Source organism: Sus scrofa, chromosome 11 (assembly GCF_054392235.1).
Source record: "Sus scrofa isolate SSC_HxYL_T2T_F1_AM1 chromosome 11, Sscrofa_HxYL_maternal_Yorkshire_Landrace_v2.0, whole genome shotgun sequence".
NCBI lineage: Eukaryota > Metazoa > Chordata > Mammalia > Artiodactyla > Suidae > Sus > Sus scrofa.
Genome location: NC_139393.1, coordinates 51,200,757 through 51,225,497, shown reverse-complemented (window position 1 = coordinate 51,225,497; position 24,741 = coordinate 51,200,757). Strand labels below are relative to the sequence as shown.

The following is a 24,741-nucleotide window of genomic DNA, read 5'->3' as shown; positions in this document are numbered from 1 at the left end:
TTTTTTTTCTTTTTTTTTATAATTTTTTTATTTTCCCACTGTACAGCAAGGGGGTCAGGTTATCCTTACATGTATACATTACAATTACAGTTTTTCCCCCACCCTTTCTTCTGTTGCAACATGAGTATCTAGAGAAAGTTCTCAATGCTATTCAGCAGGATCTCCTTGTAAATCTATTCTAAATTGTGTCTGATAAGCCCAAGCTCCCGATCCCTCCCACTCCCTCCCCCTTCCATCAGGCAGCCACTAGTCTCTTCTCCAAGCCCATGATTTTCTTTTCTGAGGAGATGTTCATTTGTGCTGAATATTAGATTCCAGTTATAAGTGATATCATATGGTATTTGTCTTTGTCTTTCTGGCTCATTTCACTCAGGATGAGAGTCTCTAGTTCCATCCATGTTGCTGCAAATGGCATTATGTCATTCTTTCTTATGGCTGAGTAGTATTCCATTGTGTATATATACCACATCTTCCGAACCCAATCATCTGTTGATGGACATTTGGGTTGTTTCCATGTCCTGGCTATTGTGAATAGTGCTGCAATGAACATGCGGGTGCATGTGTCTCTTTTAAGTAGAGCTTTGTCCGGATAGATGCCCAAGAGTGGGATTGCAGGGTCATATGGAAGTTCTATGTATAGATTTCTAAGGTATCTCCAAACTGTTCTCCATAGTGGCTGTACCAGTTTACATTCCCACCAACAGTGCAGGAGGGTTCCCTTTTCTCCACAGCCCCTCCAGCACTTGTTATTTGTACCACATCTTCTTAATCCATTCATTTGTCAATGGACATTTTGGTTGTTTCCGTGTCTTAGCTATTGTGAATAGTGCTGCAGTGTATTTAGAGGTAAGTATTGGAAAGAAGCATTTCTAAATAAATTAGAGACATGTGAAATATACACCATCCTTTTCAGACAATCACAGATGATGAAAGGTTTCCCCAAAGAAATGAAGCCTTAATTTAGCCTTTAGAAGTAATTTAGTTTTTAGAAGGATAGTTCTCAAACGTATATCCAAGCATCCACTTTGTGTCTTGAATGAACCAGAGTTACTGCAATTATCAGCTTTCTCTTTATTTTCCGACATGTTCACCTTTCAGAAACTCAAGTTCATGTAATCTTCAGTTTCTATGTCATACAAAATGGGATGCATATTAATGGCATGAGAAATTATGAGGTGTTCCAAAATAGGAAATCCAGAAGATGAAGGCATCGAGGTTAAAAAAAACCACAGCTACCTATATGTAAATTGAAAGAATGCTCAATTAGAACAAAATAGTCATTCTGGCTTCTAAAACTAGGTTACTTCTCAGATACAAGAACTATGTTAATGATTATGACAAGCAATCTAATTAGATAACATCACCAGAGTTTAGAAAAACCAACATACATCTCATTACAAAGGGATAAAAATATTCTGGATCCACATTGCTTGGTGGAGGATATTTTCAAACAACTCTTTGGTGGTGAGATTTTAGGAAAGAGAATAGCAAGAGGGTGCATAAAAGATAAACAAAAAAGTAAGGAAAAGTAAGATAAAGAGAGAAAGTGGATGAAAATGAGAAATATTTTGATAGGGCTAAAATATTAAGATGGTGGATAATTTGATAAAATTTTATAAGACAAAGTTCATATGCTGTAAATAAAAGTGAGTTTACCTGTACAGCTTTAGGCTATTAGTAAATGACAAAAAGAATAGCAAATATAAGTCACTTTTTTCTTCTGACTCAACTATATTTCTAGACTTGAATAAGTAAATGCTCTGGAACCAAACTTAATATTATCTCTTTAAAAGACTCTAACTTAACATTAGGAGATCTAGACTCTATAATTAACATCCATAAAACATTAGCATAACTAGTTCTGAATTTGTTTATAGGATTTGAATACATATGACACTATCTATATCCTTCTGGTACCATAAATTTTTGTCTGGGATATAATTGTCTGACTCCCCAAAATTCTATCTCATCTGTAATAACACATACGTGTAAATTGTTGTTGTATAAGTGGATATAGTGAGTGCTGCCTTCTTTGCAGTGGCCATTTGTTCACTTTGACTATCTACAACAAAAGCAAAAAATGACTTAGCTCCAGAAAACTGAAAAATAGAAAAAAAAAAAATCACTTAGAAAAGGCACAGAATGAAGAGGTAACTAGGATGTCAAGGCAGAAAGAAAAAAACAAAAGCTTCTTCTTAGAAGCTCAAGGGCTTTTTTTCCTCCAAATACATTTGTCTGTATTTAAAGTTTTTAGCGCTGTAAGTATGAAAGGAATGTATGCAGATATTCTCAATTTTTATTCACAATATCCAAACGTAAAATGAATTGAATCAGCTAGAGAGTTAAACTTTTCTATGTGAAACACCAAGAGGAACTGAATACGGAAAGTACAAACAGTGATGTGGCATAATTATGAAAACTTGTAGAAGACTCATGGCAAGTACCAATTGACTGTTGACGTTAGTCTTATTTGTTTTGACATTTGGGGAAAAGAGATTTGGAAATGCATGTCAGGGAAATGTTCATATGCTATCCTATTCCTACGGTCCTACTTTTAATAGTTTCGTTGGGGATTTGTATATATTCTGAAAATTATTTTACAGCTCATTGGCAATTTTAAAACAACTCTGGGAACTCATCCTGCTTAGAATGAATGTCAAGTAATGAAAGAGGGATGAACAGCATGGGGGGGAATCATATTTTCAGAGATCTCACCCTCAGAACTGCCACAGTCCATAGAATAGCCTGGGGCTGGTCAAACCTCCGTGTGTCAGTTTCCTCACCAGGGAAATGGGATAACGACATTTATCTCTCTGGTAGAAGCGTTGGGAGAACTAATTAATGTTTAGAAAGGGTTTTGAGATTCTTGGATGAAAGGTACTCAGTAAGTGCAAAGTGTTGTTATGATTATTTTAATAATTTTGATTACCAAGGCATGAAATGTGTGCTGGTCTACTACGCTGCAAATTCTAGTTGTGGGGGGGGGGGGGGTGAGGCAGGAATATGTGGATAACATAGAAAGTGGATTAAAATAATTAACATTAATAACTGTTTTAATGTGGTTTACAGTAAACCATGGGTGGGCATCTTTTTATGTATATCTCTTCCTCCATATTTTGTTTAGTTTGGTTTAATTTTTTTTTTTTTTTGTCTTTTTTTGCTATTTCTTGGGCTGCCCCTGCGGCATATGGAGGTTCCCAGGCTAGGGGTTGAATCAGAGCTGAAGCCACTGGCCTACGCCAGAGCCACAGCAACGCGGGATCCGAGCCGCGTCTGCAACCTACACCACAGCTCACGGCAATGCCGGATCCCTAACCCACTGAGCAAGGGCAGGGACCGAACCTGCAACCTCATGGTTCCTAGTCGGATTCGTTAACCACTGCGCCACGATGGGAACTCCCTGGTTTAATTTTTTATTATAGTCGATTTACAGTATTCTGTCAATTTCTGCTGTACAGCAAAATGACTCTATTCCTCCATATTTAAATTTATCTTTTGTATTTAAATTCTTTTTTTTTTTTTTAATTTTTGTCTTTTTAGGGCTGCACCTGTGGCATATGGAGGTTCCCAGGCTAGGGGTAGCCTATCAGAGCTGAAGCTACCGGCCTACACCACAGCCACTCCATATCCAAGCCATGTCTGTGACCTACACCACAGCTCAGGGCAATGCCGGATCCTTAACCCACGGAGCAAGGCCAGGGATCAAATCTACGTCCTTGTGGATACCAGTCAGATTCGTTTCCACTGAGCCACGATGGGAACTCCTGTATTTAAATTCTTAACCTAATTCTCACTACCAGAGCGGAGAGTAGAAAGACAATGTTAACACACCTTAGCAGAAAAGAGTCCTGTGCCTGAGACCCAGCACTGTGGCTCTGGATCATTCAGAATGTTAGCTTTTTAGAAGTCAGAAGTCTGACTCCATGTGAGTGGTGTGTGTGTGTGCATGTGAGAGAGAAAGAGGAGAGAGAGCACGAGCCTGAAGAAAGAATCTGGATTAAACGCTGCAGAGACTCAATGGAGAGGGCAAAAGATCTTGTTTTTTCTTCTTCTACGTTTGCCCTCCTATCCCAGGTTTAAGTCCACATATTTATTATGTTGCTCTCTAAGGCCTAATGATGAAAAGCAAGGACTTCACCACAGACATCCAGGATTCAGATTCTGGCTTCAAAACTTACCAGCTATTTGATAATGATCAAGTCACTTAGCTTTTCTGTGACTTGGGTTCTGCATCTGCACAATGAAATAATCTCCCAGGATTGTTGAAAAAAATTCAGTGAATTACTAAGCCCGAGGTTCTTAGGACATCGCCCAAAACTACATTTAATTTTAAAACACATTTAAATTTAATTTTGTATTTAAATTCTAATAGAGAAGTCCTATTTAATAGATGAAAGGTCCAAATTAGTGCCTTTCATGCCAAGGAGTTGTGAAGGTATTTAGTGCTGAGTTCCACAAACCAGTGAAAATCAAGTGTAGTCTGAACCATTTACTCCTGGAAGAAGCAAACCTTGTTGCCTAGGGGACAACACTGAAGAAGGTTTGAAGGGTTTAGTGACCTATATTCTCAGTAAGACTTATCCAGCTTTTAACCAAGTCTCACTTGACATGATGGGGAGAAAGTAAGAGTTTACACAGCCAGCATGTTGTGGGTTGTAAGTAGTGGGATGGAGTATGGATTTCAAAGGAAGGGAGTTCCTGTTGTGGCTCAAGGAGTTAAGAACCCAACATAGTGTCCCTGAGGATGCAGTTTCAATCCCTGGCCTTGCTCTGTGGGTTAAGAATTTGATGTTGCCGATTCAACCCCCAGCCTGGGAACGTGGAAACTCCACATACCACAGGTGCAGCCTCAAACAGAAGAAGAAGAAGAAAAAAAAAGAATTTCAAAGGAAGATCTTTAACAATAGAGAAAAGTGGTATGAAGTAATTAAAATGAGTCAAAAAACTCACCTGTATGTTCATTTAGATTTTTAAAAATCCAGTAATGAGGAATGGAGGGAACAGAAAGAAATGCAAAGAAACTGGTGTTGACATAAAATGTATATGTATACTTTTTGTCTTTTTTTTAGAGCCACGCCTACAGCATATGGAGGTTCTCAGGTGAGGGGTCGAATTGGCACTGCAGCTGCTGGCCTACACTACAGCCACGGCAATGCCAGATCTGAGCCGCATCTGTGACCTACACCACAGCTCACAGAAATGCCTCATCCTAATGCACTGAGCGAAGCCAGGGATTGAACCTACATCCTCATGGATGCTAGCCAGATTTGTTTTGGCTGAGCCACAACGGGAACTCCCTACATAAAATATTTTAAATCAAGAGAGCTCTCTGTGGTTGAACAAAGCATTTCAAGTTTTAATCATTTGGGTTTTTTGAACCCTCCACTTATCACAAGTGTTCCTTTGTCATGAATCCATATTTTTATTTATTTATTTATTTTGTCTTTTGCACTTTTAAGGCCGCACCTGTGGCATATGGAGGTTCCAAGGCTAGGGGTCTAATTGGAGCTGTTGCTGCTGCCCTATGCCACAGCAACACCAGATCCAAGCCACATCTGCGACCTACACCATAGCTCATGGCAACGCCAGATCCTTAACCCACTGAGCAAGGCCAGGGATCAAACCCGAAACCTCAGGGTTCCTAGTCGGAATTGTTTTGGTTAAAAGTCTTGGTTAAAAGCTGGATGAGTCTAACTGAGAATATGGGTCACTAAACCCTTCAAACCTCTTTCTTTAGTGTTGTCCACCAAGGCCACAAATCCAAATTACATAATAATATTGCAGAAGGATAAAGAATTAGTACATGTATGAAAAATATTTATAAATCAGAATCTGATTTTACCTTTGTGTTTGCTGTATCTAAATCCAATTGAAAATAGACACCTGCTTCCTCTAATGTAACTGTGTCTAGTCTGGGTACCACAGCCCAAGGCAAAATCCAGGTATTTTTAGAAATCATGGGAATTATAATATTGAGTCCCAATTAACTAACATATTTGAACTAGTGGGAAATAATCATTACTGGCAAGAAAATTAAGAAATGTAGTCTAAGTGTGGAAAACTGGGTTCATTTGTCACAGATAAGGTACCTATAATCAAAGAATATTTAGGGGATCTCAATAGTTTATTTAACTCAAAAAGAGGAAGTGAGCTCAATTTTCATGCTTCAGGAGAATATGTGCTGAGAGCTTTGCAAGTGAAGTTCATTACATTATGTTTGGGGGAAATCACCAAGATTATGAATTTTCATCATCTTGTGCCCTTAAATATTACCAATTTAAGAATATGTGAAAGAATTTGAAGCAGAAAATGGAGTTTGCTTTAATGCAAGCAGATGGCCAGGTCCTGGAAACTCTTTAAGGAGGTGTACTTGGCTAGGTTGTTTATTTGTTTGTTTTTTAACATAAGAGCTAATGATTTTCTTATAAAAATGGAAATATCTAGGAATAAAAACACAATTACTTCCTACAGTTGTTACAAGGATAAGGATGAGATGGTACACTTAAAACATTTAGCATGGTGCATATATGTTGTGAGTTGTATAAAGTATATATATATATATATATATATATATATCAAGTATTATTATGTGAAAGTTGGATATGTTGTATGCGTGGAATGAGGACTGTGGGCTTCTGCTCAATTTAAGGGGCACAGTCTAGTGGTCCCAGCTGTATAAAGGTAGAATATGCTGCCTCAAGAAACAATAAAATCTCCATCCCAGGAGAATTCCCAGCCCAGGCTAGAGTGTTACCTGGCAATGCTTTAACCTAGAATTCACACTTTATTTTTTATGTTTTTATTTTTATTTTTGTCTTTTTGCCTTTTCTAGGGCTGCTCCTGCGGCATAGGGAGATTCCCAGGCTAGGGGTCGAATTGGAGCTGTAGCCACCAGCCTACACCAGAGCCATAGCTCTGGGAGTGGGATCCGAGCCACGTCTGCAACCCACACCACAGCTCACGGCAAGGCCGGATCCTTAACCCACTGATGCACGACGGGAACACCTATAATTCACACTTTAATGGATAAATAGATGATAGTCCCCAGGTTGAAGGTAATATTTTCCTCCATCTGGAGAATCACTGATGCCAAAGTTACCTATTATATTTTAAAATCTAGACGTTAATGTCTAGCATTCTTAAAAATTGAAGTATAGTTGATTTATAATATCGTGTTAGTTTCAGGTGTACGGCAAAGTTAATCAGTTATAACTGATGTATATATATACACAGATATATGTATATATATATAAAACACACACATATATATGTATTTTTTTTTCAGATTATTTTCCATTATAGGTTATTACAATGTACTGGACATAGTTCTTTGTGCTATACAGTAGGTCCCTATTATTCATCTATTTTAGGTGTGTATCTGTTAATTACAAATTCCTAATTTATCCCTGCCCTGCCTTTCCCCTTTGGTAACCATAAGTTTGTTTTCTACATCTGTGAGTACATTTGTATGGTTAATAAGTTCACTTGCAACATTTTTTTGGTTCCACTTATAAGTGACCTCAAAAATGCCTAGCATTTTTAAACCAATTTTCTTTGAAATCATGTTAGTGAGACAGTGACAATTTCCACACATTGAATAAAACAGTAAAACATTTGTTTAAAAGAAAGAGAGAGAGAGAAAATCTGCCCTGCCTTAAGTACATGCTGCGTCCCTTGGCCCCTCTTAAACTCTCACCTGGCTTCTCTTCATCCTGTTAGCCATCCCACATGGACTCTTGTTGTTGGGGGAAAAATTGGAAGCATTTATAATTGAATTTATGCATCGAATTTTGAGCTATCCGTGGGTACTACAGTAAAAATATACAAAATTTACCATTTAACCCTTGTTCAGTGTACACTTCAGCAGCATTAAGTATATTCACAATATTGGGCAACACTCCACCATCCATCTCTAGAACTTTTCCATCTTCCCAGAGATTCCTCCTCCACTAAACAGTGACTCCCCAGCCTCCCTTCCCCCAAATCCTGGCAACCTCCACCCTACTTTAACATCTCTGTGAATTTGCCTATTCTAGGCACATCATATTAATGGAATCACTGACTATTTGTTCTTTCTGCTGCTTTATCTTGTCAAGATTTTTTTTAATAAAAGGACTTGCCTTAATATTTCTGGCTATGTAGAGAAAGTCTGGGTCCCTCTTAGATTCATCCTGTCTTTTAAAGTTCTTTGTCTTCCACAAAATTGGTGACAAACACCTTTAGTACAGAATCAAAAAAGAATTGTGCCTGCCTAGATAAAGCTTAAAACAAACAAGAAAATCTTAGACTTCTAAATGCAGTGTTTGTGATGTGACCAAAGTATGACAATGTCTGATGCTAGGTTTCTAATTGTGAACTCCTACAAAGGTAAATTTGCCTCAAACACTTTGGATCTGGCATTGTATTGCTCCTTTAATGCATACTTTTTAAAAATTAATAAGCTATTATTCATCATTATTCATTTTTGTCCCCTTAAAGTCAGTTTACAAAAAGATTCTTATCATTTGCCCAACTTTTGCAAAGCATGGATACCCTTGCCTTTTTTTTTTTTTTTTTTTTTTTTGTCTTTGTAGGGCCATCCTCATGGCATAGGGGTTGACTTGGAGCCTGGAAGTTCCCAGGCTAGGGGTCGAATTGGAGCTACAGCTGCCAGCCTACGCCTCAGCCACAGCAATGCAGGATCCGAGCCACCTCTGCAACCTATACCACAGCTCACAGCAATGCTAGATACTTAATCCACTGAGTGGGGCCAGGGATTGAACTTGGATCCTCATGGATACTAGTCAGGTTTGTTGCTGCTGAGCCACAACAGGAACTCCCACCCTTCCTCTAATTCTTGTCTTTAAGTCATACTCAAAACCATAAATTATTTTTCTCATGATTTATACACTTTGTTGGTTTTGTTTCATTTTTTCTTTAATGTTGCTGTCTCTTAGGACTTTTTTTATGTTGAGAAGACCAAAAATGCACAAACAACAGAGTGGGTTTATTAGCCCCAATAATCAGAAGTCCGAAATAGAGTGGGCTCCATGGATGGCAGGTTTAGTGGTGACTGTTTCTTCCTGCTCTGTTCTCTAAGATAATCTGCCTCAGTTAAAGCCTCCTTTCTACAAGACTGTAGAATGTCTGAGAGAAGCAATCAGGAGCACATTCTTGCATGTCAACTGCAGAGACAGTGAGAACCTGGTCTAAGCATTCCAAATGAGCATGTCAAGACTCTCTGTACCAGAGTTCCCAATGTGGCTCAGCAGGTTAAGGCCATGACACTGTCTCCATGAGGATCCAGGTTCAATCCCTGGCCTCACTCAGTGGGTTAAGGATCCATTGTTGCCACAAGCTACAGCAAAGTTCACAGAGGCGACTTGGATCCAGTGTTGCTATGGCTGTGGCATAGTCTTGAAGTTGCAGCTCTGATCTGACCCCAGCCCAGGAAATTCCATAGGCTGCAGGTATGCCTCCCCAAATACTAAAGGTTACAAGATATTAAGTCTAAGAATAAAACTAAACAAACCAAAATGCCACACATTTTAGCATATTTTTTTGCTTTCATTACTTTTGCATTGCAGCCATAAGAAGAAAAAAAAAAAAAGATTCTCTCTGTACCCCTAAAATGCATGTTCATTACCCCAGGACACAGAACAGTGACCCTGAGACTGAAAAAAATGTGTCTACTGGCTGAAGACAACTGAGGACTATTTCCAGGGAGCAAATCAGAATTTTCAAATGTACCTGAGCTACTATACTGAGTTAATTATTGGAAGGAGGAAGTGGGACAGGAAGGAATGTATGCAGATCCATCACAGTCTGACTCATTCTCACATTCCATGAGAAAAATGCAGAAATATTTTTAAAATTATTTTAAATTACATTGGGAAGTTTGAGACAATTATGGTCTCAGGGGGACTATTGCAACTAGACATGTATTACTTTACTACTTACAAAGTTTGGCCATTCAACCTTTTAGTTGCCTAATATAGAAATCCAGGGAAATAGTGATAATATTTGGATAAAGGATGGCATAGAGAACACAGAAGATGGTCTTCATGTATTTTCTTGTTGTCCTAGGATAAGAAAATAAGATGCCTGAGATAGCAGAGCTTTTATCTGCAAAGAAATATTGCATCTATTCAATCAGTGATTGCAATCTTTATTTCTAGCATAGGAACACTTTCTCCTAACAAAGTGGAATAAAGACAAATAAAATGCAAATCCAAGAAAGTTACTTGGGTTCAATTGAGGTTGAAAACCTTGAATACCTTCCTACTCTTTTCCTCCTCCTTCCAGCAAGTATATCACTCTCTGCCTATTTTTGCAATTAAGAAGAGCTCTAGTAGAAAGTCAGGATACATTCAAAAATATGAATCATCCTTTAAAAATTTTTAGTATATGCCTTTGGAAAAGTCAATTAGGGTAGCATTTCCTTCCCCAATTCCAAGGAACCAGGCACTTACATCCATTTCAAAATTCATTCATTTGGTTAAAATGTTAAAACCTCAGATATTACATTTAAATATTTACTTCCAGCTCTCTCTCTATTATTACAAAGAACCAAGTACCAAGACCAACCTTTGAAAAGAGCAAAAAATTCTGGATAAATTAATTTTTAAAAATCTTTTTGAACACATCATTTGCTGGTGAGAAAGTAAGGTGTTCTGAGACCAATAAGTAAATGAAAGGGGGATGTTCAAGCCAGAAGCAGAACATAAAAACCTGATTTAGCCTGTGAGCCTTTAAACACCCAGATAAATTTTAGCTTCAAATTTCAGGACCACACTATCATGTCCCTTTCTGCCTTTCCTTTGCTTCTTGTGGAATGTGGCCAAGGCTGAAAAGAGTCAAGGAAGTGGTGGTGCATGTGGGGTTCAAAGAAATACCAGAAATTGATGGGGTTGATCATGCAGTGAGGCTGGGAAGATGGTGATGGAGCTGGAGTTGGCTTAGCAGTCAACAGAGGAGGCAGTTGCAATACCATAGGATGAAAAGACAGCAGAAAGACCAAGACCAAGGAGATGGCTAACAGATTGGGAATATTGTTTACATACAAGAATACTGGACCATAAGTAAATACATTGAGGGTAACGGGAGTCCGATTTCTCACTATCAGAACACGGAAAGTGGAGAAACTAAGTTAGAATGAACACACTGGTATAACTGCATTGGAACTGGAAATATATAAAACTCACCGGCCAGGTAGATAGATGATAGATGCTAAAGACAGAAGAAAATAGAGTTCAGAAAATATACCTGTGTGTGACAATTTTTTTCCTATGTTTTGTTTATAAATATGTATTTTGTTTATAAAAAATCTCTACCTTGTTTACTGAGAGAGCCTAGAAAGAATGAGACATAATAGAAATCTTGGTATCCTGTATACTACCACCCCCAAAGAGCTGGGATTCCTTGGAGAAATTGCTAATTCCAGAACTGGGGCATGAAAAGCACAAGATGGACCTGGATCTTGTGCCAAAAATGAAGGAACTCCCAAAGAATGACAGTGGCCTGTCAAAATGACAGGAGCCAGCTGGAAGAGGCCCTTACTGCCAAGTCTGGGCCAATTTTAACATGAAAATAAAGAAGAGCAAATGAATTGTAATGATTTGAATAAAGTAATAAATAATTTGAGAAGAAGAAAAAAGCTCCTTTTTACAATGCAGTGATAACTTGTAAATATAGAAGGAAGAATGGAAATGGATGAGCATTATTTGGCAGCCATCACAGTGCTGGTTGTCTCAAGTAAGTCATAAATAGATATTAAAAGGCAAGGAATCAAAATACAGAATTTAAAAAGTGGGAAAAATAAGACTACAAAATAAGATGATAGATATAAATACAAAAATATTAGAGATTACAGTATGTGTAACAGAACTAAATGACTCATTTAAAAGATGGAGTACCCAACTGGATTGAAAATAAATGTAACTCCTCAAAATGGATTAAAAACTTTCATGTGAGACTTAAAATTATGAAATTATTAAAAAAAAAAAGAAAACACAGGGCAAAAGTTTTAGGACACAAAATTTGGCAATTATTTCTTAGATATGACACCAAAAGCACAGCAGCAACAGCAAAAAATACATCAATGAGACTATACCAAACTTTAAACTTCTCTGTAGCAAAGGAAATAATAAGGTGAAAACAGTCTACAGAATGGGAGAAAATATTTGCAAAATGTATGTGTATGTTAAATTCCAGAATATATAAATAACTCCTACAACTCAACAGCAATAAATACATACTCCAAAGAGGATGTATAAATGGAAAATAAGCATAGGAAAAGATGTTCAGTGTCATCAGTTATCAGGAAAATGTAAATCAAACCCTCAATAACATATCACCTCCTACCTTAGAGGATAGCTACAGTTTAAAAGGGGGGTTGGGGTGGGGAATAAGAGCTGGTGAGAAAGTGGAAAACCAGAACGCTTGTGCACTACTGGTGAAAATGTAAAATGATGCAGCCATTATGGGAAATAGTGTAAAGATTCCTCAAAAAATTAAAAATAGATACACTGTGTAATTCTGGTATTTCAGTTGTTGGTATATACCTAAAAGGATTTAAAGCTGGATCTTGAAGAGATGGCAGCATACTCAAGTTCACTGCAGCATTCTTTAATACAACTAAGAGGTGGAAGCAACCTAATTGTCCATCAACGGATAATGGAATAAAGAAAATGTGGTAAAAATCTCAGGCACGTCAGACTATTCATCACACCATGTGACATGGGGTTCTACAGAAACAGAAGCTGAGCTGCTCTGAAGATGGAGGGGAGATGAGAGTGTAGAGTTGGGAACTGGGCAAGTCTTTTAATGCTATCATGTTGAGGATGATTCTGCCTAATGGGACAAATCTGTTCTCAGGGGAGATCTCAAGTGAAGAGATTTACAGTGTTTTCAATAAAAGCAAAATAAGCACACAGAGAAACCATACTAAGTTTACATGCAAAGCAGGCAACATTACCTATTACACATTGAAATGATGGCAATATTTTGTTTCTGTAGTTGATAAAATTGCAAACACAGTAATCTTCGGACAAGAAAGTAATCAAACTGGGTTTTGGGGACTAAATATAGGGAGGAGCCAACTGTCCAGCTCAGCCTTGCAGGGGACCAGGAGAATGTGATCTGGGGGCTTAGCACTATGCAAAGCAGAAAGCCATCCCTCAGGCCCGCAAAGATGCTGCTGACCTCCTCCTACCTGGGAGAAGATTTTCAAAGGTTTTTCTTTAAATAGGTAAGAACCAACATTTGCATTAGAATCTCATATATGGTGTTTCTAGTTTGCTGTACTATTTTTTGTTTGCCTAAATCTAATCAAATTGTAAGTAATTCTCATTTCTTAAGAGGAACTTGGTTCTTCTTAAAGAAACTTTTTTTATGTTTTATAAAGTATTAGAAAATTAATTGGTCAAGACTTAAATGAAAGTTATTAAGCATGACGTGGCTGTTACATGTAGGGGGTGGCATTCTTTTATTTACTACAAAATCTGAATTTATGTTTTCCAAATATGTTTTGCTTCTATCTATTTGAAACCACTTAGCATTCCCCTTCATATGTAAGTGTTATTTGTCCTGAAGTGCACACCAAAGACTTTGGGAAAATATTTTTATTTGAAATATAAACAATAAATATAGTCTCTCAGAAAAAAGAAAATGTGGAATATATACACAATAGAATATTATTTGTCCTTAAAAAGAAGTCAGTCTTGTCATATGCTACAACACGGATGCCTCTTGAGGACATGATGCTAAGTGGAATAAACTGGTCACAAAAAGACCAACCCCAATGATTCCACTTAGATGAGGTATCTAAAGCAGTCAAACTCATAGAAACAGAAAGTATAATGTGGTTACCAGAGCTGGAGGGGAGGAGGAAATGGGCAGTTGATGTTAATGAGTCTAGAGCTTCAGTTCTGCAAGATGAAAAAGTGCTAGAGATCTGATATATAACAATGTGTATATAGTTAACATAACTGTACTGGGCACTGAAAAATGACTAAGATGATAAATTTTATGGTATATGTATTTTATCACAATATCATTTGGTAACAGAAAGAAAGAGAGAGAGGAAGAAGGAAGAGAGAAAGGAAGGAAAGAAGGAAGGGAAGAAGGAAGGAAAAGAGAAGGGAAGAAAGGAAGGAAGGAAAGCTTTAGAAGAATTAAAGATTAATTTTGTGTTCTTAGGGTAGGGAAAATTTCTTATGCCAGACACAAAAAGAGAACTCTATAAAGAAAAAAAAAAGAATCTGGCTACATTTAAATTAAGAATGTTCATCAAAAACTATCCCAAAGAAAATAAAAGCTACAGACTCGGGGAAATAAATTTTCAACACATACAACTGACAAAGGATTATTATTCAGAATACGTAAATAAATTCTAACCATCAAAAAGAAAAAAATATAAATGGTACAATTTTTTTTTCCAGATGCCCTGAGGCATATGGAGCTCCCTGGCCAGAGATCAGGTCCAAGCTGAGCTAAGAACTAAGCCACAGCTGCGACAATGCCAGATCCTCAACCCACTGTACCTGGCTGGGGATTGAACCTGTGTCCCAGAGCTCCCAAGTTGCTGCTGATCCTGTTGCACCACAGCAGGAACTCCATAAGGGGTACAGTTCTTAATGGGAAAAAGAACAGACACTTGACAGAAGAAGAGAATCCAAAAGGCTAAACAATATACGGGAAAATACTCAATCTTAGTAATAAGGAAAAGTAAAATAAAACTGAAGTCGGTTTCCATTTTATATTCGTTTGGCTGCCAAAATTTCAAAAGTTTTAGATTGTCAGATATTGTGACAGGTGTAGAACAACTTTCAAAATATAAATTGATATAATAATTTGAAGATATGTCCACTCTACCATCACGCAAGTCAGCTCCTAGACATATACACTTGTGTCTTAATCTGTTCAGGTTGCCACAACCAAATATCATAGACTGGGTGGCTTAAACAACAGAATTGGTTTCTCACTGTTCTGTAGGCTGGGAAGTCTGAGATCAAGGTGCTGGCTTATTGGTTTCTAGTTAGAGCTCCCCTTCTAGCATTCAGACAGCCACCTCCTTGCAGTGTCCTCATATGACCTCTCTTCTCTCTCCCTCTTCTTATAAAGTGACCAATCCTATCAAATTAAGACCACATCCTAATGATTTCATTTAGGTAATTACCTCTTAAATGCTCTATCTCCAAATACTGTCACATGTGGTGTTAAGACTTCAGCCTATGAAGTTTGGGGCCATAGTTCATTTGCAATGCCTAGAGAATGTTTTGGACATGTCCCCCTCATACTGGTCAGAATGGCCATCATTTATAATTCTATAAATAACAAATGTGGGAGACAGTGTAGAGAAAAGAGGAATCTCCTACACTGTTGGTGGGAATGTAAATTGGTAAAACCCCCGTGGAAAACCATAAGGAAGCTCCTCAGAAAATGAAATATAGAACTACCATATGATCCAGCAATCTCATGCCTGGGCACATATCTGAAAAAAACTATAATTCAAAAAGATACATGTACCTGTATGCTCATGGCAGCACTATTAACAGTATGCAAGCCATGGAAGCAACCTAATTGTACATCAGCAGATGAATGGATTAGGAAGATGTGGTAGATATATACAATGGAATAATACTAAGCCATAAGAGGAATGCAATAATGCCATCGGCAACATGGATGCAACTAGAGATTATCATACTAAGTGAGGTAAATCAGAAAAAGACAAATACTATATGACATCACTTATATCTGGAATCTAAAATATGGTACAAATGAACCTATCTATGAAACAGAAAAAGACTATGAAAAAATTCTCACCATCACTAATTATTGGTGAAATGCAAATCAAAACTACAATGAGGTACCACCTCACACTGGTGCTCTAGACTTGTAGTTGCCAAGGAGGAAGGTGGGAGAGAGCGGAATGGACTGGAAGTTGGGATTAGTAGATGCAAACTATACATTTAAAATGGATAAGCAATGAGGTCCTCTGTACAGCACAGGGAGCTATGTTCACTCTCTTGGGATTGATCACGATGGAAGATAATATAAGAAAAGAAATGTGTGTGTATACACACACACACACACACACACACACACATATGCATATATATGACTTGGTCACTTTACTGTACAGCAGAAATTGTCACCACATTGTAAACAACTGTACTTTCATAAAAAAATAAAATTAGAAAATTAAACCACCCAAGGTGAAAATATCAGTTCAAAGCAATAATTTTAATAGATTTCACAAGACATTGGATAGTAGCTAAATAGTACAAAAAAATAAGAAGAGAAGCATTTAGGTTCAGATTATTAGGAAAGTTATTAAATAGTATAATGTAATTATTTAAATCATGTTTTCTTTATAATCTCACTCATTTAAAATTTTTTTTTGTCTTCAAATAGAGTTTAATCTGTATCTTAAAGAAAGCAAAGTTCCACCTGAGGATTGTTATATGTTAAGCATCATTTTAAGAGATGATTAAAGATGATGGGGCCTGTCCCCTGTCATTAATTAAGACATATACATAAAGTATAATAAATAATAAAATAGATGTATACAAAGGATAATGTGATAGCATAGACATGTGAGATTGTTCTTTTGTAGGTTTGGAGAATCTTTCTCGGAGAGATATCCTGAAGGGGAGAAAGAGTTAGCTAAGCAAATAAATGCAGGAAGATGTACTCAGAAGCAGAAAGCCAGATATGTGAAAAAGCATGGTAAATGCATATTACTTGTAGAGACCATTTATCTTTCAATGAATATCATTTACCTTCTACATATAATCACTCTACTGGGCAGAGAATACAATAAGGAATGAAATAGAAATGTTCTAGAGGAACTTATTAGCCATAGACATAGTCACACAATAAAAAAGTTAACAATCCAATGGAAAAGCAAAAGTAAAAAAAAAACACCATGAAGAAAGAGAGCAGAGTGAGGGATAAGAAGTCTAATAAGAAGTAATGAAAGGGGAGTTCTTGTTGTGGCACAGAGGAAATGAGCCCGACTCGTATCCATGAGGTTGAGTGTTTGCTCCCTGGCCTCACTCAGTAGGTCAAGGATCCAGAGTTGTTCTGAGCTGTGGTGTAGGTCTCAGATGCATATTGCTATGCCTGTGGTGTAGTCTGGTGGCTGTATCTCTGATTCAACCCCTAGCCTGGGAACTTCCATATTCCATGGGAGCAGCCCCCCAAAAAAAAGAAAGAAAAAAAAGAAAGAAACTCTTTTTTACTAGAGGAGTAGCATGATTTAATTTACAAATTCAGCATTTTAAATTTCCTAAAATAAGAATCACATACAAGAGTATTCAAGTACAAAATAGGAGAGGGAAAGAAGGTTTGGGGGTCATGCTCAGTACTATATTGGACTTCATTCTAAAGGTAAAGAGGTGCCATTGAAGAGTTCTAAGTTTAGGGAGTATGTGACCAGATTCATGTGGACAATATATTCAAGTTCCAATATGGATCTGAAAATAATGTGAATGGTTGAAGGGTGAGACTGGGAAAGGCAGTCAGTTAGGAGGCTATAGCAACACTCTAAGCAAGAAAAGGTGAAGACTTGACAATACTAAAGTACCTATTGCATCAAAAGGAGGGGCATTAGTAGAGAATATGTATCTGGTACAGGAGGAGAAGGGTCTAGAATTTGAGGGAATTTTAGAATTATCACTGAAAGGAAGAGGAGATGGAGCTGATCGAAGACACATGCAAAGATGGTTGAATGGCCCTCCACTGGTACAGGAGATGATACATTTTTCTTAGTTAAATAGTTCACATCTGCTGATTTGTCTGTCTGGCATTTCTCAACCTTTCTTCTAGATAAGTGTCCCTCTTTCCTTCTAGAAAATGTCTGAGTCCCTACTCTCAGCATATCCCTTAAAAGTGAGCTTCAGTCCTCTTAAATGACTCTGCCTCTTTGGCTACAGTGATTGATCTGTGAGAGGATATTTGTCTCAATCCCAAGACCCAAACAGTCAGGGATAATTAATGTATTCAGAACCAGGCACTATCCAAAGTTTTTAATATCAACTTATTTAATTATCATAAAATGCAATGAAATAGGTACAATTATTACCTCCCTTTTTTCATACAAGGAAATTAAGGCACAGGATATAAACTTGTCATATGTCACACAAAGTCCAGATTTTGAATTCTGGGTGTGTTACTTTACTCCCCATACATTATTTTTTTTTTTTTTTGTAATGGCCACACTTGTGGCGTATGGAAGTTCCTGGGCAAGGGGTCAAACTGGAGCCCTATGCCATAGCCACAGCAACACTGGACCTGAGCTGCATCTGTGAACTTCGTGGTAGTTTGCAGCAATGCTGGATCCTTAACCCACTGAACAAGGTCGAGGATCAAACCCGCATCCGTATGGAGACTATATTTGGTTCTTAACCTGATGAGCCACAACAGGAACTCCAACACAGCCCATCACTCTTAATCACTATCTAAAACTGCCCTTAACAAGCTTCTTAATCTAGAAATATATCTGTCACAGGGTGACCCAAAAAGTGACCCAATCAGGGAACTGTCTTGGATTCCTGACCTTAGGGATCAAGAAAGTCAAACTCAACCCCTTTTTCGTGGTGGACTTAGAAGCACTGGGATTGGTGGCTGTTGGGCACCATGAACCCAGCTGTGTGGCAGAAGCCAGACTGAGACACTAGGAAGGCGTCTAGAAAAACATATCTTTGGAGATCAGAAACGATATGAGGGGATGTTTGAATCTCTGGCTGCAGTCACCTCTGAGACCAACTGGAGCCCTGACCTCCTATTAACATGATGATGTGAGCTTATTCAGCATCCTTCTGGATAAACTGGCTTAAATGTAAAGCTTGTCACTAAGAGTCTAGAGTAATTAAGGATCCCAATCTGCATAGCTGTGGAGAGTCTTTAGCACTGCTCAGTCATCCAGAGGGACAGCAGATTGCTGTGTGAGTCCTGGCTGGGGATCCACGAAGCAGTTGCGTTAGGAAGCCAGGGACGCACAGAAGTTGAGCTTGTGAAAGACAGTCAGGTGAGAAAGTAAGTGAGAATCAGCAGGCAGTAGATCATAGTGGGAAAGAAAGCAGACCCAGGGGTAGACTGGGCAAGTCATTTAATCTCTCAAGCCTCAGTTTCCTCATGTTTGTTTGGGGATAATAGTGATTTCTTGGCTTTCCCGTGTGCTGTGAGGATTAAATGAGATCATCTAGGAGTTCGCATTGTGGCTTAGTGGATTAAGAACCTGACAAGTATCCATGAGGATGTGGGTTTGATTCCTGGCCTCAATCAGTTAAGGATCCAGTGTTACCACAAGCTATGGCATAGATCAGCAGATGGGCGTTGGATTCGGTGTTGCCATGGTATAGGGTGGTAACTGCAGCTCGGATTTGCCCCGTAGCCTGGGAACTTCATATGCCACAGGTGTGGCCCTAAAAAGAAAAAAAAAAAAAATGAGATCATCTTTATAAAATATTGAGGGGAGTTCCCATCGTGGCGCAGTGGTTAACGAATCCGACTAGGAACCATGAGGTTGCGGGTTTGGTCCCTGCCCTTGCTCAGTGAGTTAACGATCCGGCGTTGCCGTGAGCTGTGGTGTAGGTTGCAGACGCGGCTCGGATCCCGCGTTGCTGTGGCTCTGGCGTAGGCCGGTGGCTACAGCTCCAATTCGACCCCTAGCCTGGGAACCTCCATATGCCGCGGGAGCGGCCCAAGAAATCACTCCATAAACATGGTTGTTTTCTTTTCTTTTCTTTTTTTTTTTTTTTTCTGTCTTTTTGCCTTTTCTCGGGCTGCTTTCGCAGCATATGGAGGTTCCCAGGCTAGGGGTCCGATTGGAGCTGTAGCCGCCGGCCTATGCCAGAGCCACAGCAATGCGGGATCCGAGCCGTGTCTGCAGCCTACACCACAGCTCATGGCAACGCCGGATCCTTAACCAACTGAGCAAGGCCAGGGATCGAACCCACAACCTCATGGTTCCTAGTCAGATTCGTTAACCACTGCGGCACAAAGGGAACTCCAAACATGGCTGTTTTCTTTGAGGCGTGTACCCAGTGCTATGGGAACATAGGTCCACAGAGAAGGGCTGATGATGAAGGCCAAGAGTGGCGGGATAGGTAAAAGGAGGCAGAGATGCCCTTCTCTTGTGCTCCCAGGTCCACCTGTTCAACCCCTAACTTGCAATAGAAGTGGTACTAGTCTCTCCTACACACAAACCATAGAGGCTAAAGTCATATCCAGAAGATGGAAATAGATAGCTTCCGCAACAAACTCGAAGTCACACTCAAGGCTGATAAAGACCAAAAATCAAATCCAAACTGCTGCTCTGAATTAAAATTTCAGCTTTTTTTTTCTTTGTTACCAAAATGCATAATTATTAACACATTAATATACATGTCATTGCATCATCGCTGATGAAATCTCCCCTACCGGTACCAAAAGTGATTTTTAGCTTGTACTTTTGCAATGAGCGATGAAGAAACTTCCAGATGGAGAGGTTTAATTTGTGAGTTTTTCCCTAGTCTATTCACATTGGCTTTAACTTCCATTTTAAATTACAGAGAGAATTCCCCAAATTTCAAATAGCCCCAAGAGATCCGGTGAAATAGCTAATCTCTTTCTATGAGCATGCTAACAAAAGCAATTTCTTACTGAGCTATATGCTACCCAGTGGGACTGATAATGAATCTGCATTATGGTAACCTTTATAAGAAGGGAAGATAAGAAGACCTTTTGGGGAGGTGTATTTATTAGGTGGCGAATGTGTCTTTTCGCATGTGGATTCTTCTGTTTAGATCCGCTATTCACTCAACTATGCCAAGAAAGACCTTCTGTCTTTCTGCTTTCAGCAACTCGTCTGAATTTATAGTACTCATCCTATTACATACTACGATGTCAGTAAATATCAAACACCAACATGCTGCACAGCTTTCTTAGTGTTCCATTTCTCTCATTTCGCAAAGGCACTATTTACATAGCTGCTGATGGGCTTTATACTAATTTCCTCTAAGATTTATAAAGACTTAAAACTTGTTAACACAGGATACTGTGTTTGTTTGTCTGATTGTTTGTTTGTTTATAAATTCGAAAGGGGAAAGAGAAATGTATGTTGTCACCCAAATATAAAGAAGCAGCATTTACTGGGAGTCTCCTACAGAGGGCGCCTTCACCTTGTTGGAAACCCTCATGAAAGAGGAAACAGTGGTTACCACAGAAATAACCAACTCAGCAGCACTCCCTTGTTTTTACTAACCAGATTTCTTCTCTATGGTATCTTTGTTACCTTATCTTTAATGGAGAAGAACTGGCACCCTCTGTATAATCATTCATAGATACAGGCCAGTAACACTACCTTATTATTATGTTTAGCTTGCTTGTGGGTGAGCTGGAGACAGCTGTTCATATTACCTAAGAGGCAACAGATCAATGAAAGGAAGGGAAGGACAAGTTTTGAGCTGCCTTTTTGCAACAATGTCCTTTATACAGCAGAGGATATTTTTAAAGCATTGTATCAGAAAACAAAGGCTGATAATAAAGTGTTTACAAAACAAAGTTTTGCTGTGTTGTTAGGATTATTAGGTTCCTTTAGACTAAAATACTTAGATGGAAACAAAAAGTAAGCATTTTTGGGGTATAAATTTAAAGAAGTAATTGCTATTTCGAAAATTCTGAATATGTGTGTGTTGTGTGTTCTGTAAAGAAATTCCTTGAAACAACTTCTTATATCTAAACAAAAGATATTGTATTGATCTAATTATAATAATGAGACCATCAAACTTTAAAAATGTAACTACACTTGTGTAGAAAGTACGATTTTTTAAAATGATCAGAGTAAGTGCCATTCACGTCTAAAGGACTTCAAATACAGCATTACTGTGTTGATTTTGAATGTCTTATGTCTTATAATGGCTAATCATTATTAACATCCATAAATCCAGTATATAAAACATTAGTTTGTATATTTATCACTGATAATTCCTGGTTGGGAAACTTCTTTTGGATATTTAGCAAGTAGCAGTCAGATGTAAGTTTTTGGCTATAAAAACTTACCAAGAAACTGATGGTGATTACTCCTGAATATTAAGATAAAAAGCAACATTGAAGACATGAGTTTATTTCCTTACATTTGCATATAAAATGCTGCGTGTTTAATTACTGAATGCACCATCTAATACCTATTTTATTTACAGTGAAGCTATCAATTATAATTATTAATTCTGTGTTTCTGTATTCTGTTCTTAGAAGTAAATTAAATTTCCAATTGCTACCCTTGGCATATAGTATTTGGGAATATTTTAATTTTCCTAAATGTTAAACTTGAAATAGACTATAAGCAAATGTAAATGTGTTTTAGCTATTAAAATTAGTTTGATCTTAGGTGTTTTTAAATGTTTTATCCAGTCAAAGTCCAAAGCTTCCTATTAGGACCCAAAATTCACACTATTGGAAATGGTAATTCTTTAGTAATAATTATTCCTAATTTGTCAATCAAATTACTTACATAAATGTCTAAAAAAGTTGCCTAAAAAGTAGGTACTTAAATTTACACACACGCTGTTATCAATGCATTTCAAAATCAATTAAATTTGTTTCCACGGGAAAAAAAATAAGACCCGTTTTCTTGTTCAGCTGAGTGGGTGACCTTGCTCTAGAAAATGCCTAAAGTAAGGCTTCAATCACCTGCCAGGGGTTTCTGCTGCATTGTTGACATTTCCTGATGTTCAGTGGTTTCTCCCACTCGGTTGCATTCCAGAGCTCAAGGAGCTTCTTTGAAGATACAAGGCCATTCAAGTCTTCTCCACTTTGCAGCTTCACTCTAAAGAGAGAGTAGATGAAAAGCCACGCAGTTCAGACCATTTAAATGGGGCAGCAGGAGGTGCATGGTATTGCTCTGTTGGGAATTGCCATGAGGGATCCCTGAATCACCCTTTGGAAAAGAAGTAGAGGGTGACCTTTCTGAAATCAGGATGAAAAAAAGGATAGGAGAAAGGCCGGCTAGTCTGCTGTGGAAAGGCAAAGTAAGGCTGGTAATGATATGAACAGAGTAGGCACAGCTAGTTGCAGAAGCCCCAATAAAGACTCATAGATAGAGAGGGAAGTCTAGAGGACTTTGAGAAATCACTATAAGTTAATAAATTGCTCAAAAAAGCCATCAGAACAAGGCAGGCTTGCCTGACTAGTGGAAGTGCGAGAATTGCCTCAGAAGTTTAGTGGGGGATGGGGTGAGGCCTACATTCAGGTTCAGACCAAGGGCAGGCATTTGAGGACCGCCCTTCTGCTGATTTGAATACACACCTTACAGGATACCAAGGAGGAGCCACTACTCCCAGAAAGGAAGAGGCGGTCTTTTCCGACCCCCACTCCCCTTGGATGATAAAACTGTAGCCTACTGAATCCTGGGGGGCAAAGTTTCTTTGCCTGCCCTCTTGCATCTCTTATGAGTGTCCTAACAAATCTATTTCTTGCCTATCACTTTGTCTCTACTGAATTCGTTCTGCATGGAGGCATAAAGAACTTGAACCTCAGGAAGTCCAGACATCGGGTGAGTGCTAATTTAAAACATGGGTTCAAGTCCCGATCTGGGTTTAGGCTGGGTTCAAGTCCCTGTCTGTGTTCTGGCTAGGTTCAGGCCATTAATGCTGTCAGTTTCAGCAAGATAGTATGTGTCATGTGTGTATTCAACCAACTGCTGGCTTAATGCCTCCTTTTGCAAAGCACTTCAACAGGTGACATTTACTGGTTTTCTAACCTAAGAAAGCCAGGGGTAGTCACAAAAGCCAAGGAACCCCAGTGTTTTTGGCAGTTAGACTAACTTTCTAACGTCACATGCTGGTGAAGTATTTCTCAAGATCTCAAAATCTTGTTCCTGAGATAACAGTATTTCCCCAATTCTTTTTTAGAATTCTCCATTCTAATCATGAGGCATTGTAGCACATAAGCACATGCATCTAAGCAGCCATGTAGTAGCTCTGCAAAGTATACTTTCATTTATATGTTCAGTCTTGATCAAGACTCCTCCATGGCTCCATGGATGACAAAGAAAAGATTTGTTTCTTTATGGGTCCCAGATACAAGCCTTTGCTACAAATCTAGTAGCTTTATTAGACTTTATAGAAATACACTATACAGGGGTGGAAACAGGCAGAGGCATATGAGTCTAGATCCAAATGTGTCCATTTATTATTTTTTCAGTTCCTTTATATATGAAATGAAAAAAACATTTGCCTCTGTTTATGTCCAAAAAGTCTCCTTCAAGGATAGTTGGGGGAAAAAAAATCAATGAGGACTTGAATCTGATACCTAGTTTAAGCCTCAACTACCTGTGAGTAGAAAGGGAAGTTCTCACATTTTGCTAGTTGTGGGTTTCCTCTTTTGCAAGATCAGAGGGCAACGGACTGGTCGTAAGAGGCAGACCACAGTCACACTCTGGGGATGTTTCTGAGGTTGTCTCTGAGCTCTGAGGGAAAGAGCTGAGAACCATTTGTGATATCAAGCCTGGCCACTGGAAGGGGAAATGGCAGGATGAAATCTGTAATCCAAAGGTTAGATGATCTTCAGATGCCCCTTAACACAAAATTTCAAAGATTTCATGGTTAAAAGACTCAACCGAGATAATGCATATGAATTCTGATCAGGATGAATATCTTTGATTCTTTATATCCTCAGCAACCAGTACACAATTAGGATACAAAAATAACTGGGCTTTGTTATGAATTTTGACATGATAGCAGCATTAAATCAAAACCTATACAAGTTCTTGCACAC

General features: G+C 38.3%; 1 long non-coding RNA gene across 1 annotated transcript; it reads right to left on the bottom strand.

Moving 5' to 3' along the window:
- On the bottom strand, positions 1-22,792 carry LOC106505309 (uncharacterized). Its single transcript, XR_014819610.1, has 2 exons — positions 22,657-22,792; positions 1-1,236 (listed from the first exon to the last, which is right to left on the bottom strand). It is a non-coding gene; the product is annotated as an uncharacterized LOC106505309 (long non-coding RNA).
- Positions 22,793-24,741: the final 1,949 nt, after the last annotated feature.